General features: G+C 34.9%; 1 long non-coding RNA gene across 3 annotated transcripts in view; it reads right to left on the reverse strand.

Annotated features, from left to right (window-relative positions):
- LOC126763522 (uncharacterized) overlaps positions 1–18,448 on the reverse strand; it is a 331,668-nt gene that overhangs the window by 136,646 nt on the left and 176,574 nt on the right. For all 3 annotated transcript variants that reach the window (XR_007667626.1, XR_007667624.1, XR_007667625.1), the window contains one exon: positions 15,421–15,456. This is a non-coding gene — a long non-coding RNA (uncharacterized LOC126763522). The remainder of the gene's footprint in view (positions 1–15,420; positions 15,457–18,448) is intronic.

Consider the following 18,448-nt stretch of genomic DNA (forward strand, 5'->3'; position numbering starts at 1 on the left):
AAGGCAAAATCTGCAAATTCACGACGTTTACAGTGGTTCAATGGCTTCAGTTTTTGAGTGAGAAAAATTTTATACGCATGCAAGCTCAAATCTTTTCACGAAATCAGCCAGGTTATGTTATGAGCCAGTCCCAGTTCTTGAGAACTTTTTCGAATCGACAAATTGTGGTTTTCGGCAACGTTTGACTGAAGGGCACACTAGACCTTAGGTCGCGGTGAAAACCTCATTTATTTACAAGTATATAACACTTGCATGAACGCCTGCAATATTTTCATTACTTCGAGTGATGTTTTGTCTTATTGGCCCTTGAACATTATGCGAAGAAACGGAGCGATCGAAATTTTCAACAATTCGGGGAATAGCGAACACAGCTGGACGATTATTACGACCATAAAATGGCAAAAGCGCACGAAAAGTTGCAATTGGAGAACGTCTTGATATGAAATTAAATAATTTGTAGCGATTTTTTTGTTGTATATCTTTCCATGATGAAATTGTTATTATTAGTCAATACAATAAGAAAATATCAGATCATGACATATTAGAAATGACTAAAAGAACAAATAGAAATCATATTATTCCTATTGGAGAAGTCGGTATAAGGAATTGAGAACGAAACTTCAGTAAAGAAGAGGAAGGAGAAAGAATAGAACAAAGCTTCATAGAAAAAATTAGATTGAGCGATGAAAAGATGAGATGAACTCAATAAAATTTTCAATAGCCTTTCACACTTAAAGTGATTATGGGAATAGTCTGTAATTCCCTGAGAAAAAATAAATAGAAAACCTTGATTATCTTAAATAATTTTTGCTTTTCCATCTTAGTGATATTTCTAGCTGTATTTCTGTCAGCGCAACAATAGAATTTTGCTCTCTTCTCAAATTAAAGGAAATCAGAAATTAAGCCAGTTGATTTACAGATGTGTTACTGGAAGCTTTTCTTAAATGTTATAAGCAACTACTATCCTCCTACTATCTACTACAGTTTATTATAATACCTCGTTTGTTCGATTCGCTACTATTTATCACTAGTTCATTTGACACTTCGAAGGCAATTGTCTTATATAGAAAGCACAGCGCCGCCATAGTACTATCAGCTTACCAAAAATCTTATTTGATAGCACAAAGGCTAAATATATATATATATATATATATGTTTATCCGATTTATCACTAACACACATACACTATCACACATGCATAGATAAAGAATTTCGTTTAATGCAAATATTTAATGGGATACTACATTAATCATAATTTAATGCTTTCAAAGAGCGAATGCGTGAAATTACTGCCAAACATTCATTGAAACACACACACAGCCGGCATCTACAAATTTGCATATATACAATATATACATAAGTAGAGTATGGCTCAACATGTATGATATTGCGGTATTATCAATGAAATTGGTAATGTTAATCCGTAAAATTGTGAGACGCGCCAATGCTGAACATATTAAATTAATTTGTGATTGTGATTTGCATGAATTGAGCGCATAATTTCCTTAATATCCTTATTGCGCGTTACAAACACACATACACACTTAAGCGCCCACGCACACACACAGACATAATGGGTGGCAATGAATTGTTGATATTTCATTTCCTTTTTGAATGACTGTAAGCAAACAAGCCTTTTATGCAAATACTTTCATACGTTCTACATATGCACACACATACACAGTTGTGGGTGTTTAAATATAATTACTTGAAATATTGTTGCTTTTGTTAGTGTATAGTTGTATTTTTATGTCGTCAGCTCCAGTTTGTACTATAAATTATAATTAATGACATATGCCATAGACATAAATACGAGTGCGGGCAAAAATTTAAATAAAATTTTATTGTGGTACAGTGAAGCATCGATATGAGGTACCTTAGTTAGTTTAGACACTTAGAAAGATTTAATTTTAATAATTTTTTTTGTGAAATGTATAACTTTACTTACAGTTGTAGCCTATGTAAGAAAGATTGATGAAAAAAAATTGTAAAAATGTTTATTAGGGTGCGTAAAAAAATTTAATACTTGGTTTTCGCTTGGTACTTTGAAAATTAGGTGCTTAAACGGCTCTAAGATAGTCTCTCCCAGTATTATATATAATTATATTGTATATTAGGGCGTGTCATAAAAAATCGAATATTTTCTTTTCACTTGAAATTTGAACAGTAGGTGCCTAGACGGCTCTAAGAAAATCCGTCTAACTATAACTGAGTTATAAAATTCATAAGCAAAAAATTTGCTTCAAATGTTAAGATCTCCCAAGCGGTTGTGTTTACGAAAAATAGGAAGCATAGCTTTTAATTAGTAGGTTTCTAACTAGATAGCTCTTAAACGATAATTACACAATTTTTGGGAAGAAATATAGTTTTTTTATTAATTTTTTAAAAACATTTTTGGTAAAAAAAAATTTCAATACTTCAAAAACATAATTTTTAAATTGATTTCTACCGACATTTTTAATAACAATAGAGTTAAAAGAAATTTGCAATTTGCATATTTTTTTTTGAAATTTAATGTACAATTTTCACAAAATTAATTTATTGCTCGATTACTCATAAAAGAAAACACAAAATTGTGGGAGAAATATATGAAAAATTTTTTTATTTTTGGTAACAAAAATTTTAAATAGCTCATTCCTCACTTACAAAAAATATTAACAAAAAGTTGACTTCTCTTCGAAAAGATATTTGCCTTTTGAGTTTTTTAACAAAAACTTTTAAATTTTTTACCAAAAATATTTAAGAAAAATGTATATATTTCATCCACATTTTTTTGGTAAAAAAAATTTAAAACACCAAACAAATTAGTTTTAAAACTGATTTCTAACTACATTGATTAATTACAAAATAATTATTTCTATTATTTCTTTTAATTTTTTTTTAATTGCCAAAGAAAATTGAAATTTTTCGTTCAAAATTCTTTATATTCGCGTTTCACTGTATTTTGGGTATACAAAAAATATTTATTTTCCCATTTTATTTTATATTTTTTGAAAAAATTTTAACTCAATGCGAAAAACTTTCAAATTTTTAGAATTCTTCATATCCGAACTTCACTTTACTTCGATTTTTTATTAAAAAAAAATATTTCTTCAGCCATTTTATTCTGTATCATTGAAAAAATTTAATTTTTATGCAAAAAAATTTAAATTGAAAATAAAAATTATTTTCTTCACAATGTTTTATGTATACAAAATATATTAGTTCCGCCATTTTTTGATATATTTGTTACCAAAATTTCAATTTTATCCATAAACTTTTACAATTTCGATAACTTTTAATATCCACACTTCACTATATTCCGTATATATCACCACATATTGCATATGTAAGCTTGTGTGCTCGTGTAGCTTATTTACAAATTAATTTTTTATACAAAGAAAGTTGCCACACATCTGCAAAATGTAGCAAAGCAGAAAAAATACACATCAAACAGCAAAAAATAGCTCACTCAAACAACCGCAAATTTGTGTACATGCATACAAATATGTATATGCACGCCGCTTGTTTGCATAGCAGCGCAAATACACGTGTATATGTGAGTAAATATACAAACCCCACCCACCCACACATGCTGAGAGTAAAGCATAATAAATCAAAAGCAAATATTAACATTGATCTTAAAATAATTTAAATGCCTACAATGAATGGCTGCAGCAGCGGCGAGTGATAGGCAGCACGTTACGTATACGCCATGCTGGCCATGGTAATGATGCGCCGCTAACTAAGGCATATAGGCAGCCGTGCAGCGGTGTAAGTGCTATGGCTGTATTGCTTATTTGCAGAGTTGAATGAACATATAAATACTTGTTTACAGCTTTTCGTCAGTGTGTAGGTGTGCCTATGCGCCATATGTGATAGTGCCGCTGTTTGATTGTGGGTTGATGTGTTGTTAGGGAAATTGAATTCTCGTTATCCACTTCAACTTCAACTAAAATTGTATGCTAACTGTAATAAATGCGCAAATATACAAACACATGTGCGCTGCCAAATAAATGTAATGTTTGTATATTTGTGTGTTAGGCAATGTTTTTTTCCTCAAACTCGCTTCGCTTCACATTCCAGCTCTTCAATCACTATAGCATTCTAAATGCTTTCACACAACATGTACATCCGCTTCCGGTTGTCCACATAGTGGCGAATAAAATGCTCAAAAGTGTGACTGTCTGTATACTTTATTGGAATGCATTGGAAATTTTCAAGCACACTGTGCATTTTTAGGCAATTTTCTCGAAATCTCGTAACTACAAGTGAAGAATTCAACAGTTCTCTAAATTCCCTTCAAATTAGCTTAAGTTAGACTAAGGTAACTGTAATCAGTTATCTTTTTGAGTGCGAGAGCGCTAAGCTTTCGAATCAGGTAATAAAAACTCTGAAGTCCGAAATTCAAATAGAAAACTGAAAAACCCCAGAGACCGCCGTTTCATATACATATGATTGTGAAAGTAACAGCATTATGCATAGTGAGATTTCAGATATCCTTTCTTATATTTTATCGGTTAGTTTATAGGTTAGCAATATGATATAAGTGTACGAATTAGGTAATATCTTTGGAGATTGTAGCGTTGACTCAGACAATGTTTCATTTCCTGTCAAATAAAAATGTTTTCCAAACAAAGACTTGAATTTGAATGTTCAGTTCGTATGGGAGCTATATGATATAGTGATCCGATCAGAAAAATTTATTCAGAGATTGCAACATTGCTTATCCAAGCCAATTTTCGTGAAGAGATATCTTTAAGTGAAAAAGATTTCCATACAAGCACTAGATTCCGTTTGTTCAGTTTGTATGGCAGCTATATGCTATAGTAGTCCGCTATTGGCGGTTCCGACAAATGGGCAGGCCCTTGGCAACTAAGTTGGCAACTCTATGCAACAAAAATATTAAATAAAATTGCGATTTGCGATTAAACAAGCTTTTGTAGTTATAAAAAAATTAAAAAAAAATTTAAAAAAAAATTAAAAAAAAAATTATTGAGATTCGAAAAAAGTTGGCAACCCTGTACAATAAAACTGATAAATTAAAATATATTTTTTTATTAAACGGATTTTTGTTGTTATTATAAAATAAGTTAAAAATATTTTTTCAAATTCGAAAAAGGTGGCAACTCTATGCAACAAAAATATGAAATAAAACTGCACTTTTCATTTGAACAAATTTGTATAGTTATCAAAAAATATTGAGAAAAAAGAATGTCAAATTCGAAACAAATTGGCACCCATATGCAACAAAAGTGATGAAAAAAATTATTTTCCATGAAACGGGTTTTTGATATTTTCAAAAAATATTGATTTTTTTTAAATTCTAATAAGTTGGCAACTCTTTACAACAAAGCTAGTAAAAAAATATTTTTTTTTTCATGAAATGGGTTTTTCAAACAATTAAAAAATGTTGAAAAATTATATTCAAAATCGAAAAAATATTTTTTTCAAATTTGAGAAAGTTGGCAACTCTTTACAACAAAGCTAATAAAGAAAAATATATATATATTTTTAAATTTTATTTAAAAAATATATTCAAATTCAAATATAATATATGAGAAAAATAAAATATATTGCGTTGGCAACTCTGGTTTTTAAATGAAAGCCTCAGTGGATGGTGATAAAAGTAATATTCTTCGGTTTTTTGCCTACTCTCGTTGAATAAGTCTTTTCAACCATATTACCAGCATTACTTGAATGAAAGATAACCACTTTTCTCCCAGTGCCTCAAAACTATTTCCTAAACTGTTTGCTTTGAGCTGTGTTAGCGCTATCGCCACTCAGTTATAACATCATAGGTCAACACTATATCCTTCCGTACCATAACTTTAGCTTTGCACCACTGTATGCAAATCACTTGCAACAATACACAGTTAATACCCTTCACCTCACGCACCAGTTAAACAGCGCTAAAAACTGAAAAAAGGTAGACAGGTTAGGGGTCAGCACACACTTCGCCTTCAGCAGCGGGATACTAAAATCACATTGTTTTCACATTGATTTTGATTTTGCTTTTGATTTCGAATTTGATTTGCTTGCTGCGCTGAGTTGCGAGAGCGCTTATGCTCAAATGTTTTTACCACCGCTTATGGGTGTGTGTGTTCCACAAGTGGTGTGCGCATAAATTTAACCGACATCAATTCGAGAAGCGCCTACAACAGACGCACACAAACTAAAGCACCCACTTTTGTATTTGTAGTAATTTTGGAGCTAAAACAAAGTGGAAAATCGCCACCACTTTACTCGCACACATCACTGCCTTCGCTCTCCCGAATCCACCACTTACATGCTAGTTATTATACTTTTCATCCCTAACCCACCTAATCCGCTTGTGCAATCTATTTTATTCTTTTGTCCAACTTACTCGACATTTCAGACGCTCACAGTCAAATGTGTCGGTTGGTTTGTTGATACGTTCGGCAATTGTTTGGCCATTAGAAATCCATTATTGTTGCTGGTCCATTGGCATCCAACGCCTGACCATCTATCTGGCCATACAAACAACCAACCAGTCATTCAGCCATCCATCCATCCTTTCCAACAGCCAACCAGTCATTCATCCGCCTAACCATCTGACGCACTAACCATATAGCGGCACCAGCCCTGCAAGCCATTTATTCTTGTCTGCCGACCGAGTCTGGATTGCTAGAGCTGTTGACTGTTGCTTCCTGGCTGCTAACTGTCATCGCTGATGTTACAGATGACTACGGCGATGATGATGCTGATGATGATTGTCGACAAACATATTGAAACAAATGAAGAACAAAGAAATCTCATTTAGTCCATCGCCACGGTCATGGCGCTGGTGCGGTGTGCGCGCTGGTGTGCCGCTGCGGCAAGGCGTTTGTCTATAACTCGACCAGTGTGTGTATGTATGTATGTGTGAATCTGCCATGCAATATGGCTTGTATTTCCTGATTGTCTCCTGTTATTGCAGCGAAAGTGCATTTCTTGTTGTTGCTGCTTGTTAACTGCACACCAAGCTACACACAGACGCCTGTACCTAACGGCGGCTACTCGTCTGTAGCTAAATATTTGGTAATCAGTGTGTATTGGCAAGTATCTGTCAGTCACTGGCATGCCTTTGTACCCAATTGATTACGCTGTGTTTGTTGTTTCCACTTTTTTTGTTCTGCCATTTCACTCCTCCTGCTGCCGGCTACGGCTCTACGCAAACTTTTTGACTCTGCAAATTTGAGTTCTGCCAAATTAGAAATCAAAATTGAAGTAGATATTTTAATGGTGCTTCGATAAAGTGCATTCGTAGTAGCAGCAATAGGTGCTCTTTATCATGCAGGCGAGTAAGTTGATCTCGAAGGATATGCAATTGGTTTGAAATGATTTTTGCTTGCGAAATATCCAATTGCTTGATGTGATTTGATTTTGCTGACGGAAATTGTGAAAATTGCCGAAAATCCTGCTGAGTAGTTTTATGTTTGTAGTCTTGGCAGAAAAAATGGTAAGAACTATTGGCTTTAGCCAAAAAGCAAGTACTTCTATTACTCATGGTTGGTTTACTGATTGCGTGACCTCTGCATACGAAATAGTGCTGGTTTTCCGTAATTCTAAAGAGTGAGAAGCTTTGGTGTTATAACTGGAAAGTCTTGTTCCAAATTAGGCACATGAAACTGACGGTGAGTAAATTATACAAGCAGCATCTTAGAAGGTCACTCATAATAGGAAGATGAACGGGGTCAGTCAGATACTCCGTCGCTGAGAAGAGATAGTCAATCCAAATCGCGACAAAAAATAGAGACAAAAAATTTCGTTATCAATCCGAAATTCGCCAAAAAGTGTTGAGGAAGACTGCATTTGTTACTAAAAGTGGTATAACTTTAATTAGGATCCCTTCAGGTACAGAAGTTTTATTGTATACCTCAGCTCCTCATATAATATACTATATATGTATATTTCATAGGGTCTCCAACTGGGATAAAAGCTTTTTGTTCGAGGCATGCTGAGGATTCTATAACTTTAAGTAACCTTCTTCTTCTTCTTTGGATTCCCAAAACCGTTGGTTGGTCTATGCCAAGAACTCAAAACTTCTCCACTTGCTTCTACTCTTTGCAAGCTAACGCGAGTTGTACCTCCAAAGTGCCTACATGTCGTTAAGCACTTGGTCTTACGATTCGATGTGTGCAATGCTTCAGTTTGGTTTCGAGTCTGAGAAGCTTTTTGTTGGAGCATCAACTACACAATGCGAATGACGTGGCCTAACCAGCGCATTCGTTAAATTTTTATCCGATTAGCTATATCCATGCCGTTGTAGATCTCATGCAGTTCGTAGTGTTATCTTCTTCGGCATTTATTGCTCATGTGGACGGCTCCAAAGGTCTTGCGGAGGATAATACTCTTGACTATTCAAAGTGCTTTCTCATCTCGGCTCATCATCGCCCATATTTATGCGTCTTACAATAGAACGGCAATAATGAAAGTTGTGTAGAGCGTAATTTTTATTCGTCGAGAGAAGGATCAGCTTCTCAATTGTCTACCTGGTAACCTACTGGTTACTGGTGGAATTTATGCTGGTTCCGAGTTATACAAAGCCTTAGATTTTTTAAATGTATGGCTACCAACAATGAGGTTGCTCCTAAGGGGTGAGGAGTCTTTGTTTATGGCCTCCAGGTACTTTGAGTTAACTTTCTCTACCTCAAGACCAAAATCTTTCATTCCCTCTTTTTTTTTTTGAGCAGGAAAAAACTTCGTTAACGATTCTGCTGACTAGTCCTATGGTGTCAATGTGATCTGGTACCTCAAATAAGCAGGTATTATAAAAAAGCAATAAGCATCGTTGGTATTACTATTTTATACAAGAGACGTAGTCTTCTTCGCACGTCTTCTAAGACACTTCGTTGTACAAATTTGAAAAGCATGGTATACCGCCTTTAAGATCGTGAAACATATACAGTCAAAACCCGACCAGGTCCGTAGTAAAAATCGCCATGCAAACGCATCGTAAACAAACAGCTGTCAAACACCCACTATTTGACATACATATGAAGATCAAACTTAACATGAATATAAAGCAGTTCTAACAATTTTAGAAAAACTACAGATGAAAATCAAATTTCATACCAACACAAAGAAAGGTTTTACAAATTTAAGATCTATATGAACCAGTCCCATCCAAATTTGATCTTGAGAGTACCTTAGCCACTTGCGCACAATTTTCTTAGAACCGCCATTTTTAAACTGCTCTATAAGCGGCACCCAGTCTCCAAAAATTAACGAGAAATAAAATCTGTTGATAATTACGCAAATAACTGTTATTCACTTGAGTGTATAAATACAAAACTTGTCCGGGCTGATTTAAGTACTCGCCAGCTTTCAACTTCCAACTTCGACTGCAACTCTGGCGACTCTTTCCACGCGGGAGTTTTATGGCCAGCAAAAGACAGAGTTACTTTCGAATTTCGAAGACTGGACATTAAACAAGAATACTAAGGAGACAAAAAAAGTAAATATAAGGACAATAAATATGTATAAGCAGCAAAGCAACAGTGCCTTGGGAGCAGAGTGAAGCAATTGCTGTTGCGGAAAACTTGCACAGCTTCTTGCAGGCTCAGGCTCAGTACTTTATGCTGTTCGTTTGCTGCATCTTTTACTTTTAGTTAAAATTCGCCAACGCTTGCCTAAGCTTATGGCTCGGTTAATGTGTAAGCTTCGCTAGCCAGTGTCGTTGTTGCAGCCGACTCGCTTGTCAAAGTCAAAGTCACAACTAAAGTCCGAATTTGTAAATCTTTTTGTCACACAGCAGCCGCTTTTTGCTCAACAACACGAAACAAGCATACAAGAAAATAACAATTTTCAACAACTACTTGTACACACCAAGCGACAGCCAGCAGTTGGTTTGGTTGGCAACACCATACAGCAGTGTGTGCGTTAGATTTTGGGCAGACCGGAGCCGTTTTGTGCCTTTGCAAAAGTAATTGCAAACATTTTGTTTTTGTTTTTTGTTCTTGTATTTTTTTCTTTTTTGTTTCCTGCGTCTTTCGTCGTCAGTTGGAAAATTGAATCTTGATTATGTGCGAGGCGAAATTAAGAAAGTTCTTTGCTTTGCGAAACGACCACGCAGTCGCCGGAAGGATAAGCGTCGGCGCAGTGGCAGTGCAGCAGCGGAAAAAATCTCTTTTGCTCTGTTTGTACTTTAACTCCAAAGCAGTTATGCAGTTAGTTTTGCATTGAAATATTTATGCCTTTGTGACCGAAAGTTCGGACGCAAGCAAAAGGATTACAATTAATGCTAAGACAGCCCGAAAAGCTTGTTGTAAATCGTGTGTGCGTTGGCTAAGAAGGCAGCAGAGTAATATCAAGTAAGTTGACTACTTTGCAAGTATGCAGACGAGCGGCTATAAGTAGCATTGCGCACAATTAATTAGTATGTTGGCGTTTTTCTGGCTGCAGCCACTGTGCTGTGCAACAGACTCATTGAGTTTTACGCCTTCCGCTGGTTATAGTGTTGTTGTTTTTATTAATATTTTTTTGCTCATAATAAAATCTTGAAATAAATTGAATTTGTATAGTTCGGTTCATGTGCAACAGGCGTGAGATATTTAGTGCATACGAAGCTTGCCACTAAAGATTGATATTACTATAGGCTGGTGTTTGGGGATAGCTTATAGAAAAGTGGCTTAAAGGCGTATAAATAACGATAAAATTTAGGTAAACTCCTTATTACTTCTAGTTGCTTTAAACTTATTATTCTGCTGGAATCGTAGATTTCGGTCCATTAAAGCATACATATGTATAACTACCCATTCAATCACCTACCAAAATCAAGTTGTTGTATGAAAAACATTCTTAATTGTCAAGATACCTACACAAAATTTTGCATATATTATTTTCAAAGGCAGCACTATAATCACGAGATATTTCGTTCAGATCCGACTTCTATAACTTATAGCTGCCATACAAACTCACATATCAGAATCAGGTTTTTGTATGGAAAGTTATCTCAAATGACATGATATCTTTACGAAATTTGGCATATATGATTTTCGAAAGCAGCGCTATAATATCCGGATATATTGTTCAGATCGCACAACTATAACTTGTGGCTGCCATACAAACTCACCTACTAAAATCTAGTTCTTGTATGGAAAGTTATTTTAAATGGCATGATATCTTCATGAAATTCAGTACGTATAATTTTTGAAAGCAGTGTTAATAACTCGAAAAATATTTTACCGATCGGATCATTAAAGCTTATAGCTGCCATATAAACTCACCTATAAAAATCTATTCTTCTATGGAAAGTTGCCTTAAAAGACATGATAATTTCACGAAATCTGGCATATATTATTGTCTAAAGCAGCGCTATAATTAGCGGATATATTGTTCAGATCCAACCACTATAGCTTATGGCTGCCATACAAACTCACTTATCAAAAACAGGTTTTGGTATGGAAAATTTTCTAAAAAAAATGTCCTAACCTTCTTGACCTTTCTATCACAAAAATCACCGCACAATAACAGCTAAACGCTGAGCAAAAAATGCCGCAACTAAAATTAAACAAAAATATTTTTGAAAGTATATATTATAGCCACTGAAAGCAGCAGATATTATCCATAGCAGCAACACAATTTAAGCACGCGATTAACGGCTCTAATTTGTGCACATTTTTATTACAATTCAATTAATGCAACACGATTACTTACAATACAGCTTAATAATGCAATAAACAAGCAAGTTTATGATTACCATAAGCAGAAACTAACCGAAAGTGGAAAAAAACTTACGGCAATGGCTAACTACTCACGCCACACTTATGCACACACTGAGCGTAAGGCATGCAATTATGCAACAACAACAACAATTTATTTATTTTTATTTGTATTGCGATTTTTCTCGCTTGCAAATGGAAATTATCTTTTGTACTTTATGTGCAAATAAATGGGTATGAATATTTTACGAGGGCCTAATGGAAAAAAGAGGTGAGAGCCTGGCATTTCCGCGCTGAAAAATTCTTTTTTTTTATTTCCTTATATATGTACTTTACAGCTGGGAAAAAGCGACTGACTTGAATAATACTGCTATAAAATAGTAATTAAATCCTTAATTATATATTAATCGAGCAAAAGATGGCAAGATTATACATTTGTGGGATGTTTTAAGCGATTTAAGATTATAAGTCATTGCATTTTTTTATTAACCAAGCGAGAAGTACGCATAATTTTTTCTCAACGTATGAAATAGAATGGATAAAATTGGAAAATAGCAAAGGTATTTCCGGAATGTACTTTAATTCTTATTTAATTCTGTAAATAGATTACATTATCGTACCTGAATATAAGAAATTTAAAGGGATTTAGGATTAGGTTAGGCTAGGTTAATCTGGTAGGTCAATGAGCTACGTATAGACCAGTTTAGTCATTTGCGATACCAGATAGAGTTCACTTGCTAAGTGCAAGAGGAGTATTCATCAAATTTAGAATTAAAAGTCATTAAATTTTTGTATGAATCGTTCGAGAAGTACACATAATTTTTTCGCATCGAACGAAATAATACGTAGAAAGTTGAAAAACAGCGTTGCTATTGCCAGAGTGAAGAAATGTGTAGAGAAAACAGCGGTTTGACCGATGGTATTTAAAATACTGTAGTCTTTCCAAAGAGACCCGAACTACTCTACACACTTTATAAAGCCAGACTCTTCGCGCATACTGTACACTATTTGAAAGAACCTATCATCGCACTGCAGCTCTGTGAAACTCTACTTTTGCATACACTTTCTCAGCTCATTTAGCTTATGCTCTGTTTATTGCAGTTTGCCAATTGCCAATACACTCTTATTTGTCTACCGCAAATCCGCCTTGCTCCCTGTTTTTTTATAACCAAGTTATTACTCTGAAGTATTCCACAGCATATTAGTGTGCCATGCACGTATTTTCAGACGAAATATTATTATTTCTCCAATAACATAACCTTTTGCCGAGCTCACATTAAGCATACCAACACCCGCCTATCAGCACTGATGTTTGCCAGTATTGTAACGGTCACTTGTATACTCCGTGAGTACGTATAGTTCGCATATACATATATGTAGCTACACATTCGCATACATATATGGTATTATTCCATACCTCTGTATGTTCTGCATGTGCCCATATCGATACTAGTCTCATCTATTTCTCCCACCTCGCTGCTATTATCATCATCATCAGCGCTGCGTACGTGTATGCTTTGGTTAAGTACTAACGTCCTCATAAATATTGATCTTTGTGAAATTGTCCCAACTTTGAGCATATTATCGTACGACCACAATGCAAGCAATTTCAATGCCTCATTAAATCTTGAGTGTTTGTAAGAAAAGGAGTTGATATGCCTAGACTTACGAATGTGGATGTATAGGAGTGACCAAAAAGGATAACAGCATATTGTAGTTCGTATCATATATTGTTTTTTTTTATATTACAGAGGGAGAATATGTGTGTATGGGATGTGCCTAAGAGCGTGGCTATTAATTATGTGCAATAAATTGACACCTTGGATTTGAGGTTTCAACCAAATTTGACATAGGTATTGCGCTTAATCGCTTTTAAACAAGAAAGCTGTGTCGCTTGTTGGTTTTGCTTTTCAGTTACGAAGTTATTTGGGTATAACTCGAGAAAAGATGATAAATGTCCAATAGATAGGGTTAGATGGTTGATCCCTCAGCATGGCAGCAGAATCACACTAAAAGACACTTAAAAATTTTGTGGAGTTCATAAAATGAACACGAGTTTGAAAAATATTAAAGACCATTTTTAAAAAGACGCCATGCTTGAAGAATATATAGTCATTCTTAAGAAAATAATATTATTAACTATTTTTCTAACCGAAAATATCCGAATCGCTAGCGAGTTTTTCGCTTTAAAATCTAAAGTAAAATTGTCATACTTGAAAAATATGCACAAACCACACCCACTCAAAGAATTTGGCAAACAACAAACGTAAATAATATAACGTTAGACTGTTTTCAAATTTTCTAGACTCTTATGTTTGCCAAAAACTTTTGAGCGGCCATATTTCTTTTCAAGTATACACATGTATTTACATTGTAGATATTTGGCACTTCCTTCTTTGCCTATCGCGCTCAGGCAAGACAACAAAAAAGTTATGCTCAACTGCCTAAAGCCTTTCAAACTTTGGGTGCCAGCATCTACATGCTCAGGCAGTTGTAAATATATATCCACACACACACACACCAAGCCCGCTTACATATTTTCTCATTTAAAATAATCAAGAACTTCTGCAAAGTAGCCTTGGCCGTAACTCATCCTCTAAAACTGGCTGTTATTTGGTACACATACTCAATCAATTTGCTACGCGTAACCGAAATCAGTTGCTGCTTTGGGTAATAAGTTTTTCAGCTATCTTTTGTGGCGCTGCTCCATCTTATTTGCCGGGCAATTTTTCTTTATAACGCACATTTATTTTTAACTTCACTGTGTGGTGAGGTTTTTTTTTGTTATTTTTGTTTACAGTTTTCTATATGTCAAAAGCATGTATATGCGTTAACCCTGCAGTGCACTAGTGGGGTATGTAAGGCTATTGAGTTTGTAATATTAAATTTCTCAGCAAAAATATGCTTTGCTGCTAGTTTAAGGCTATTAATAGTATTAATAGTTCTACACAAAGTAGAGAAAAAATTTAATAAAAAGCTATTTTGAGAACCAAAATTAAATTCATGACGCCTAAAGGTATGCTAAACATATTATTGAAAACTAAAATTCTGAAGGTTATTGCTTCAGCACACACCTACTTCACTTTGTTTTATAAAATGTTACTTGGAGAATTAAAATCAAACTCATTGCGCCGAAAAGTATGCTACACATTTTATTGAAATCTCAATTATGGCTTCAGCTTAAACCTATTTCACTTTCGTGTCATTAACTAAGTATTAAATATGACTTCCTTTACTGCCTACAAAAAGTGAAAGTCATATATTTATCAGTTGTTGTTATTTAACATATACGCTGTTGAACCCTTTTCGCTGTAGAGCTGTCAAAAATTTGTAAATTTTTTAGTATCTGTGGTATCCACCTACTTTCTTGAAACTGTAAATATAAGCAGCGTGTTCGAATTTAACGAACTGTTTATTTTAACTGTATGCCACATTTTTATCTTTCCAAAACGATTTTTCGTAAAACAAAAGCCTAAAAGTATATATTTTTGCGAATTTTACGCCTAAATGTATACTTGTTTGGGAGACTTTATACTTATAAGAGACAATTTTGCGCACGCGGAATTCTGAGTGTCGGAAAAGTCTCAAAATAGCCGCCGGACTTTCCAACAATTCACAAATTTACAACTTGAAATTATCATAAATGGAATCGTGGTTTTAATGTATTACTTTTCGCTGAATGGCGTTGATTGTTTGGTGATGAATGGAAGGACGAATATATAAATTGTTAAGTTTATGTAAAATAGGTGAGTCTGATGGCATAAATATGACTTACCTTAGCAGATTTCGGCTGGTGTTTGAGTGGAGAATGCTGGAAATGAAAAGTAGAAAATTTTAAAAAATTATTTTTGAAGGTATAGACAAAATTCAGCTTACAATATATATTACACTTATAGTGAGAAGGGTGAAGTAAGTTAAAAATAAATTATAAATAAACTAAGATGAAAGTTTTCACAATGCTTCCTTATTTGAATGGCGCACCCAATATGTATAAATATTTATGATTTATTTATTACTTTATTAATAAATTCAACTTGTTTCAGCTAAGACGAAAGAAAAAGAAGTTGAGTTAACTCTTTCTATTTTAAGGACGCCCACATGTATATTTCAGTATGACAGCTAAGCTTTACGTAGTGTATTTTGAGCGCTGAGAGTTGAATTCAAGCTCAAAATGTAAAATGAACCGTTCAACAACTACCGATTCCTCGACAGCTAACATTTATGTCATAACATGAAAACTAAACAAAAATTTTGACAGTACTGAAGGTCAGTTACCCACAAATTTCATTGTTTTTGCCGTATTTTGGCATTTATGTCACTTTTGTTGCATGCTTTTTGGCGTGGCTTTGGGTCGAACTTAGTTGAGCTGCCATGACAGCTTTTCAAATGTTTCACCAAACATTCAGGTATGTAAAATACAAACATTTTACAATACAAAGTTTACATAATAAGCCGCGATTTCAATTAGTGGTGCAATTGTGGGATATATGAATACGTAACAGAACAGTGGGCAAATATGTTATTGTAAAATTATGTGAAATATTTTTAAAAATCAAATAATAAGGGAAAGGCCGAAGGATTACGAAATACGCCGACAAAGAACTGACAAGTTGCATGCATCAGCTTCTTTGCAAAATATGGTCGGATGAAAGCATGGCTCGACGATTGGAATCTATTGTGCTCTGCCCAATCCAAAAAAAGAGGGACCTCACAATCTACGCAAATTACAGTGAGATAGGCTTACTTAATATTGCATATGAGGTATATTAGTAAAGAAGAAGAAGAATATTAAGGCATAACAAGGTTCAATTTATAAAGTTTGCTGAAAATTTTAAGCTCATTATGATCAAAATTGTATGAGGTAGCTTCGAAAACGTATTTTGTTATTTATATTTTCTTTAAGAGGTACTATGATATTACCCGTTTTGTTTCAATACTCTCTGACAACTGTGCATTTGAAGTCACTGTACCGCTTAACAAAATTTGACATGTATTTATTTGTGCGAGGTTGTTGTTGCGTAGCGGTGCACTGTTGCTGCTTTCATATCTAAACGCGTGATCAGTTTTGGGAGGCGCTTATACAACATGTCAAACGGATATCCGACAAAGTACCTGAGTGACCGCGTGACATGCATTTCATTATGCTTGTATGGCAACAAAACGGACGAATTTACAAGTACACGTAGTTAAGAGTATTAGTGAGGACACAAAACTTACCGTGTACCCCGACTCGACACGAAGCAAAACATAACCAAAATACTCAACTACTAAAACTATGTCAGTAAATTGACAGACATTTGACAGTGGCCTTTTGATAGTAGCTATCTGACAGAATATATTTTACAAGAGCCGCCTGAGAACAGTTATTTGATGGTAAGGATTTGATGACAGACATTTGACAGCAACTGTCTGACAGCATCAGTTTGACATCAAACATTCGACATATGCTTTTTCACATATTTGACAGCAGTAATTTAACAGTTGCGGTTCGACAGCAGTAACTTCACAACAAATTCAACAGCAGCCATTGAACAATAATAATCTGACGGTATTTGAAAACAGCTTGACAGGAGCTACAAGTATTTTTCGACACCTGTTTGACAACAGCCATTTCATAGCAGGTGTTACACAATAGTCATTCAACTGGTGCTATTTGACAGAAGTCTTCCGTAAAAACATTTTGACAATTGAACAGTAGCAACTTGACAATATTCGATAACATCTCTTTGAATGTCCACTTTTGCTCGTAGGTACTTGGCAGTAAGTAGTTCTTCGTAATTGCTATCCAACAGCTACTTTTTGACAGCAGCCCTTTGACAGAACACATTTGATAGCAGAAACAAACTAACAGCGCTCACTTGACAACCAATTTGAAAGCAGCCATTTGACAACAGCCATTTGACAACAGCCACTTGACAGCTGTCATATGACAATACCATTTTACAGCACCCGTTCGACAACAGCTCTTTGAAAGCAGAGCACAAATACTATATGGAGGTACTAATCTAAAGCATGCAATTAAATAGACATATAAACAAGTATGCCAATATGTAGGCAAATGGCCTAGTAACAAGCAGTTGCCGGAAGCTGCCACAGAGAAGCTGCCACAAACTGCATTGCTCCAAAATAAGCGAAATCGCACGCACACCGACGCACTCATCAGCGGACGTCGAATAAACAGGAGCGCAAACGCCAGTGACACGCTGATACACTCACCGGGTATGCGATATCCCGTAGTACTACATCATTGGCGAGCAGAGACACCAACACTTGCACACACACACTTCTCTGTATGCACAACGGTGGATGTGTGTAAATTTGCTTAGCTGCAGGCACCGATAGCATAGATTGTTATAGCGCATAGCGTTGATGCGCCGTTAATAATGCCGCTAAACGTTAGAGTATCCAAGCTGCAGTGTTGTTTTTGTTAATAGTGTGGCCTGTGAAGCAATTCATGTTTAGGCTGGCCTATGGCGCTCGGTATTTGCGCGTGTAGCGCTGCGTACGCAACGCACCTGATCATAAATACATTAATGCATTTAGTCGAGGCTTGTATTGGTGTGCATGAAATTTAGAAACAATAAATGCTGTTATGAATTTTACAGCACGTTTACGGTGCGGAATTTTAATGAAATATTTGCTCTAACAAGTAGGTTAATAGCAAATTTAGATTAAATTTCAATCAAAAATGCGGCAAGTGTGGATTTTATGCGATAGTTGGAATAGAAATTGTTGAAAGTCTACTATATAAGCAAGTTTAAACTGTCATAAATTAAAACTACAATGCGGAAACACAACTTGGG

Source organism: Bactrocera neohumeralis, chromosome 6, assembly GCF_024586455.1.
Source record: "Bactrocera neohumeralis isolate Rockhampton chromosome 6, APGP_CSIRO_Bneo_wtdbg2-racon-allhic-juicebox.fasta_v2, whole genome shotgun sequence".
NCBI lineage: Eukaryota > Metazoa > Arthropoda > Insecta > Diptera > Tephritidae > Bactrocera > Bactrocera neohumeralis.